The sequence below is a fragment of the Aristolochia californica genome, unplaced genomic scaffold, assembly GCF_029961685.1.
Source record: "Aristolochia californica isolate CCGP_79_NKW_82.1479 unplaced genomic scaffold, dmAriCali1.0.hap1 SCAF_10, whole genome shotgun sequence".
Taxonomy (NCBI): Eukaryota; Viridiplantae; Streptophyta; class Magnoliopsida; order Piperales; family Aristolochiaceae; genus Aristolochia; species Aristolochia californica.
Window position 1 is genome coordinate 28,399,338 of NW_027181771.1, and position 8,838 is coordinate 28,408,175.

An 8,838-nucleotide genomic window follows, 5' to 3' on the forward strand; every position below is an offset into this window, starting at 1 on the left:
TATGTAAGTCTATTTTCTTATCTATTCAACCAATTCTTGATATGATTTTTTTATAAGGAGATATTGATCTTGGAAGAGTCATTGGTCATTCTGGAAAGAAAACAGAAATAATACTTAGTTTAGCCAGATGACAGAGACCAAAATATATTAGATTATTTATCTTCTAAAAATTATATTTTATTAAGTGAAGTTATACTTAGATGAAATCTATTTAAGTCTAGTTTCAAATGAAGAAAATTTCATGTCAATCTGATCTATATTTAAAGATATATTCGCATTAGAAGAATAAAAGGTCATGTTGGTATTCTGTTGCATTGAAAAATCCGAATTTAAGCCCATTGTTTTGTGTCACTTTTTGAATTGATATATCAGGAAAATATCTCACTTCTCCCTGGTTTGAGGGCTTATCTATACATCTCTGTTATTTGGGCTTATGGCTATATCTATGATATTTGGTTCAAGCTAGGATCACTGCCATTACCTCCCAGCTTGAAGGGGAGAAGTACAAGAAGTACAAGAAAGATGTATTTTATTCCATATGTTGTGGATAATTTTATGTTACCAAAATATTCAAGAATGGGGGAGCACAAAAGATCAAGCTTATGCATCTAAGAAAAATATTTATATTGGATTATGATTATTCCATGGGTCCTTCTATAAGGTTTATTATTTTGGTTCATGTTATATGTGTTGGAAGATGGTCTTGTTACATTACAGTTGCTTCTATTATGTCGCTTTGGATGAGACATTATTATTGAAGAAGATGTGGCCTCGGTATCTTTCCTCATACCATTATTTATTGTTCCCCGTCAAAAATATAAAAAATGTCAATGGCTGGGATTCCATGATGGAGGAACTTAATATCCTGTTAAAAATATCAAGTGTCAATGGTTGAGATTCCATGACGGAGGAACTTAATACCCCGTAAAAAATATCAAGTGTCAATGATTGGGATTCCAAGACGAATGAACTTAATACCCCATAAAAAATATCAAATGTCAACGATTGGGACAACTTGACAGAAGAACTTATTATTACATCTATGTTATACCCCCTGAATTGGCCAGCCAGGTCTCATGGAAGAGAGCACCAGCGTGAGGGGGAGTGTTAGAAGATTGGAGGACCACCATTTTATACAAAAATATTATACATATCATTTGCAGCAAGCTAGAAGTTCTTGATGTTTTCTCGCCCCCGGATTGAGGGGGAGTGTTGGAAGATAGGGTCCAAGCCCACACGACCAAGGAAGGTCCACAAGATGGACCCAAGCCCATAAGAAGTAGGACCCACCATGATTACCATGAGTTGGCATCCTTATCACATAAGTTGGAAGATCAAGAAGGGCACACAAAGGCATCTTATCTTACGGTCATGTCCTAGAAGAGTTCTAGTTTGAGTTATGTTTGTCTTTTATCAATAATGAGTTATTTAATTATGCTAGGACTTATTTTTAAGCGTTAGAGTTTGGGTGTAATTGGCACAAAGGTAGTTTTATTGTAATTGGACTCTACTACCTTCCTCTATTATAAATAGAGGTTCATATACTCTGATTATAATGAGTTTATGATGTCAATGAATTTTTTTTCTTTTTCATAAATTCAACAAAAACATGCATAAGGACATCTCTAAACCACCTCTTAATACCGAAAAATAGTTGCATAAAATTAATAATATCATAAATGAATACTTATTTCTTGAGCATCAATCTTGCTTCATAAGGAGCCTTCTATGAGCAGCTTTTAATCATATCTTCATAGAGCATAATGGGGATCGTAAATTGGTAGCTCTGATACCATGTTGAATTGAGGACCCCATGAATAATACCTCGAGCAAGGGGAGAGAGAAAGAAAAAAGGGAAAAAGAGAAGAGCTCATGGGTAGAGAGAAGAGAGAAGGAAAATAAAAGAGAGTAGAGAGAGAACACTTCACAAGAGAGAGAAGAAAAATATAAGAAACTTGCTTGATGAATTCCGAGTTACAATCACTTCTATTTTTATTTGAGGAGGTGATAGAGTCTATGTACAAGTAATTTTAGGACTCCTAATAATATTCCAACTAGAACTCTCTAAGATAAGCCTATCATGATAAGATTACATTATCTATTTAAGCGTCTACTTTAACTCAACTTCTAACTCTACTTTAATCACGTGAAACAAGATATAAGCCACCTCATGATCTTATCTTTGTGGGTCCCACATGATCTTCTAGCTCATGTTGATATAGATACCAACTCGTGGTATCTTTGTGGGTCCCAGTTGATCTTCAAATCTTCTATTTAATTCCAACACATGTTCATTATCTCTTAGCTAGAGCCACATTGTATGAGGACTCTTGTTGACACCTCTCGAGCTCATGGCCATAGTGTAACACTCCCCCTCAAGTTGGGGGTGAGAAAACATCGTAGATGCCCAACTTGCTGCAAATGTTGGATAAAATTTTGTGAGTGACTGATTTGGTGAGAATGTTTGCAACCTGGTTTTGTGAAGATACATGCTGGAGAGATAAGATGCCAGCAGTGAATTTTTCTCGTATGAAGTGGCAGTCTATTTCTATATGTTTTGTTCTCTCATGGAAGATTGGATTTTATATGATGTGAATTGCAGCCTGAGACCGACTGAACCTCTTAGGACTGCCAAGGGCTAATAATCAACTCAAGAAAGAATAGATTAAGTACAAGCTCACCAAAAATATTTTTAAATTACCTTATCACTAAACTTGGCCCGAGATATCCATCTTTAGTAAATTGAGCTAGCCCGAGTTGATGATGGGTTTAGGTCAAATTTTTATCTCAATTTTTCATCCACTAATTAAAGAGGATAGTAGTAATAACTTCACAATAGCTCAAATATCAATTGGCATAATTTGTTTAAGAAGAACCAAACCAAATCAAAGAGCACAAGTAAGTGACAACTTGAACCAACTCAGCTCAAGGAAGAATTTGAGCCCAATCTTTCAATTTCAACTTGAACTCAATTATTTACTTTAGTCAATTAATCATGCACATAATAAAGGAAACTCTTGGCTGGCCAAATATCATATATTTCTTAATCAGAAGGATCATACTCAAATTATCCACCAAATCATGATTTTGAGAAGATCTTTCATAAAATCAACCTCTTCCAAATATAAATAAGAAAGCTTTCCCTTGTATTATGGCACCACTTACCAAAAAAGCAATCTTTCTTTTATTTAATACCTAAGGATATCAATTAGATTCTTGTAATCTTTACAAATCACCGAAAAAATCTCTCAAAATTTGTGGCTGGAGAAAAAAAATCATAATTCAAAATAGGAACATTTCTTCTCTTTGACAAATAAATCAATTGAAGTTTTTGAAAATAAGATGATCTTCTAAATATTATTTCTAGATATTGTTAGTTAACGAACAGAAACTTTCCAAGGGTAGATCTTGATATACTTTCCTGATATTGTTGATCAAGAACAGCAACTAAAAAAATGAAGCAAAAAATTCGACTTAAATTCGGATCTTCACATGTAACAGGAAACCAGTATGACCTTTGATGTTTCAATGCCAATATCTCCTTAAATATAGGTAAGATTAACATGAAATTTTCTCCTTATGAACTATACTTAAATATCTTTCATCAAAGTATAACTTCACTTCATAAAATATACATCTTTTGAGATAAATAATCTGATTTATTTACGAATTTCTCCTTTGGCCGAACTAAGTACTCTTTCTCCTTTGGCCAACAAGACCATTGACTCCTCTGAAATTAATATTTCCATATAAAAAAATTAGATTGAGAATTGGTTGAATAGTAAGAAAATAGACGTGCAGATATTTATTTTGATATATAATTCTCCATATAAAGTTTCATTCTTGATGACATAAAATAGCTCAAAAGTTGAAGCTTTTTTTTGTTGCACAAAACTTTTCTGCTCCTTGACCTTTGTTGTTTCATATGTAGATTTCTCTTTCTAGAACAATCTGATCTTAATGATTCTTTTTGAGATGGAAACTAGAATCAAATATATTTTGAATGATATGTAATTTTCTATATGAAACATATGGTAAGAGAGTTAAAAATCCAATGAAAAATATGAGCAGGGAAAGAAGACTAAAGAAACTCCTTTTGTTTCCTTTTCTTTTTCTCCCTCTTCTTCTTCCTCCCCTTCTTCTCCATCTTCTTCACCTTTTCCATCTCTGATCTTTCCCTACTTTGATACCATGTAAAATTTAGGATCCCATGATTAGAACCTCGAACAAAGTAAGAGAGAGAGAAAGAGAGAGAGAGAGAGCCTTTATTGAGTGATAGAAAAGGACATAAAGTGGATGTACCGATGCCCTGAATTTTTATTTTGGGATCTATCTGCAATGGATACAAACCGGTTCATAGTACATAGTGATAAGTTTGACAAATTATTTATGTGACCAGAAATATGTTCAGAGGCACCTGAGGATCCACAATATAGAGCTAGAATGTGAGACCAAGGAGAACACACCAGTGGTAGCAACTATAGTTGTAGTAGCATCCTAAGGGGCTGTCATCAAATTTTTGAATTTCTAGAATAAGGCATAATCTTTATCTTGTAATGTTTTTTCCTTTTGACGATTCAATGAGCACTTCATTGTTTACTGGTGTGCTAGAGATGGAGGCTTGATGAGCCTTGAAATAATCTAGTTTTCCATGTAAATTCCAACACTTGTCAACCAAATATTCATTCAGGCCACAAAAAGTACACTTCCTATTTCGACAAGAGTTGGAGGGATTAAACATTGAATCACTAACACTCTTTCCTCTACCTTTACCATAGTGTTTACCACCTTTTCCACATCCTCTTCCTTGACTATTACTCCCCCTTCCTTGGGAATACATGGCAAAATTTTCTACTTGTTCTAGCTGAGAAGAGGATATCTTGACAAGTTCCCTAAGCATGGGCTGAAAACACATCATTAAAAGAAGGTCTAGCAGATGATCTTAATACCTAAGTTTTTGCAACATCTAAATAATATTGTAGATTGGCAAGGCATATCGGTTACACAAAATTTTCTCTTTGTTTTTCTTAAGTGGCAATATCTATTAAATATAGTTGATATACTATCCATTCTTGAAGCAAGCCTAGCAACTTGGCAAAGTATTCATGAAGAATACCTTCGTGCTTTGTGTTACACACCTCCTAAAATATGTCATAAATCTTTTGAATACAATCATGATTGGAGTATAATTGAGAACAAGTGTCCCAAATATCCTTGGTTTTGTTGAATTGAATAAAATTGTTTGCAACAACTATTTCCATATTGTTGATCAGCCAACTTATTAATAAGGTATATTCCTTTAGCCACTTGTGATAAGAAGCCTCAAATTCATGCATAGGTGGCTGATTTAAATGGCCAACAAGGTCTCTAGCGATTAAAAATTATTTAATAGTGTAACCATGACACACAATTACTTAAAACTCTTGGGAGGAATTGTTATGATTCTTGTGGGATCATGTTTGCTAAAACAAGCATATGATGGAGAGGTGGAAGAGTTACTTGAAAAGTCAGCCATGCTTAGACAGATTCAACACTTAAATTTAAGATTACACTTGGCACTAGTGAGTCAAGTAATAACTCTTAGAGAAACATGTACAAACAATGGCTGAAACTTAGAGGACAAACCACACAACTTTAGTGTATGAAGGGGAATAAACTTCAACACCTCAAATCAACTATCAAGTCCAGGTATGAAAACACTCCAAATCAATGCCTCGAACCATAGCAAGACACAAGAGAAAAACATGTATAATCACCAAGACATGCTTGCATACGAATAGAAGGTCGAAGTAACCCACAACTTGAATTATGCAACTATCAATTCCAGAAATTAAAACACAAACTTAATACAAGAAAAAATATGGAATAAGGCCATGATCACACTTCATCCTTCAATTTAGATTGACAAACATAAATGAAATAAAACTCCTCCAAACATAGCCTTCAAACCATATCTTAGGGTTTTAATGAGATGAAGAACCAACACAATTCTCATCAAGGAGAGATGAAAACCAGAATTTCAAGGGACTTTTCAAAATCAAGGATACTAATTTTTTTAGTAGATTTTATGCCCAATAAAACAGAAACTCACTACTTAATCAAAAAAATAGATATCAACCATGCTTTGGACCATGATGTACTCAACTTTTCAATGGAGACAATATGGATTCTGAAACAAAATTTGGATATTCTAGACATGATTTTGGATGATCTAAGACATGAATTGAAGGATGTAACACATTTATTTGGAACTATGACCTTGCTAGAATTTGAAAAACAGCACATTTCCTCCTTCCAAAATAGCACTTTTCTTCCTTCACTCATTGAGAAATATGCCTCCTTTTTATACTTCAATCACTTTTGAGTAGATTTGATTTAAAATCCTAGAATATTTGCTATAGTACCATGATCGGTTATAGTGTTGTATGTGTATAAGGTTTAGGGTTTGAGAGAAGAGAGTGGAAGAAGAAGAAGAGGAGAGAGAAAGAGTGGCAGAGAGGAGCAACTCATGCTAGACAAAGAGAGGTAAGAAAAGAAAGAGTTCAGGCACGTCCCTTGAGCCCTTCCCCTTACTTCTTATTTATAGATATGAGGGCTTGTAAGCCTAATACAAGAGTAAAAGAAAAGAACTTCAAGTTTTACACAATTTTATCCCATGTCACTCACTCACTGAATTACATATAATGCCACTATGTTCTTTGACAACTATCTAGATGAAACTCTTTAGCTAGTGAGACTCAATACACTAGATAGATACCCTATTAATCAAGAGTTAGTTGGCTCTTAACCTTTATTATCGTTGGTTCAACGCCTAGGGTTATCTAAAGCGAGATAAAAGAGGTTTAATTTTTAGTTGAATTAATAAAAGATTCAAATAGCTTATAATTTATTAAATGATTGACTGACTAACCAACTTCTGCTCCAAATGTATGTGGTACTAAGAACTGGCCATTTACTTTCTTGTGTTCCAGCTCTCACATACGTTCAATCAAGACACTACTCATGTAAACCCATGTCGCTTTATCTAGGGGAGAGAGATATGTCACCAAACATTTGGCTCTCCTTTTTCAACAAGAACCCTTCTACTTGCTGAAATAACTTAAACTAAACTTACTATTTGAGACCACATGGACTCTCTACGGCCTTGAAGTGGGGATCGTAGCATGGTCTAGGTTATGTAAGTCCTTGTGTAAGAGTGTTGTATATTGGTTGTGTGGCCAATTGAGTAGCATAAATCCTTATGTGGTTAGTGATGTAATTGCATACTTGTGGCCTTCTTGATGTAGATGCCATTTAGTTTTTTATATAGTGGCTTCAATCCAAAGTGTTTGCACTTAGGGAGTGGACATGGCAATTTGAGTTTGGATTGTGAACTGCTATAATTCATGTTTAATCACTCCGGTGATTGATCTTATTTGCATTGAATGATAAATTCAAATCACTTTTAAAAGTAGAAATTCGCATAGAAAGAAAAGAGCACATCAAGGCAAAGAAGAATACAAAATTGGTAATAAAGGACAAACCTATTTAGCTTGTGCCTCACAGGACTAAACAGATGGAGTCATAAAATTTTAGGTTAATCAAAATATTGGTCTAATCATAAAACAAAAACAACAAAATTTCAGGAAAAGTAATAACAAGCTTGAAATAGGATAAAACAAGAACAAATAGTTAAAAAAAAAACAACAATTGAGATTTAGGAGAGAACAAAGGTGATTATTTAAGTTTTTGACCTGGTTCGACAAGATTGGAGGTGAATGTGGTGACTTTCTAGGGTTTCGTTCAATCTTTTAAATGGAGAAAGAAGCAAGAAAGAATGGAGGAAAATGGAGAAAGAAATAAGAAAAGAAGGAGAATGAAAGGAGAAAAGGAGATTTTAACATGGTTCATTGACTTTGGAGGTGACTACATAGTCGTGTTCTATGCAATTTTGAATGTAGAAAGAGCAGAGAAAATGTAGAAAGCAAGAGAAGCAAGGGATAAACAAGGAATAAACAAGGAATAACCATTAGATAACAAGGGTCAAACAAGAGAGAATGATGGAGAAACACTTTTGCTCAATAAAGAGAAGCAAGGGCTTACAATGAAATTAAGAGGAGCAAAAATGAAATGTCAATTAGAAGTCAAGGGAAATTTTGGGGGTTTGATGTCAAGTTTTGGATCGGGATATTTATTGAATTTGGATGCCTTCATTCCAGTTTCAAATTTAATCAATTTATTTTGGATTTGAATATCCGTTGAGGATATGAAAGATCCAAAAATTTTGAATTTTATCCAAAAATGGGCCCCCATTACTTGTATCTACTGCTCAAACCATTAAAATGACCATATAGAGTGTTCGAAAATTTAGAAGAAACAAAATCAAAAGCAAAGTAATACAATGTGTTAGACCAATGGTAAAATCATGTTGGTCTTTATTATTTTGATGATAAAAATGGGTAGCTTGAAAGTGTGCTACAAATCAGGTTATTAGTGTATCTTTGCAACACAAATATTATGAAGTCTATGGCAAAAGCTCAAGACAAAATAATAATCAAACAAATTGCCATGTCAAAAATCGAAACAAAAACTCATTAAAGATTGTTGCTTTGAAGATAACTTTACACAAAGAAGAATCTTGGACACTTGAAGAACAAGAGTCAAAGCCAAATTAAAAATCTCAAGAACTCTAGTTAAGCAAGTAGATATCCAATTAAATTCACATTGTTAAGCACAAATATGTTATCGAGCTTTAGGGCATGAAATTTTTCAAAAAATATTTTAGAAATTCATATACATATTTTAAAAATGGTAAATCCCTTAGAATAGCCTATACAATTCTTACATTTTAAAATAGTA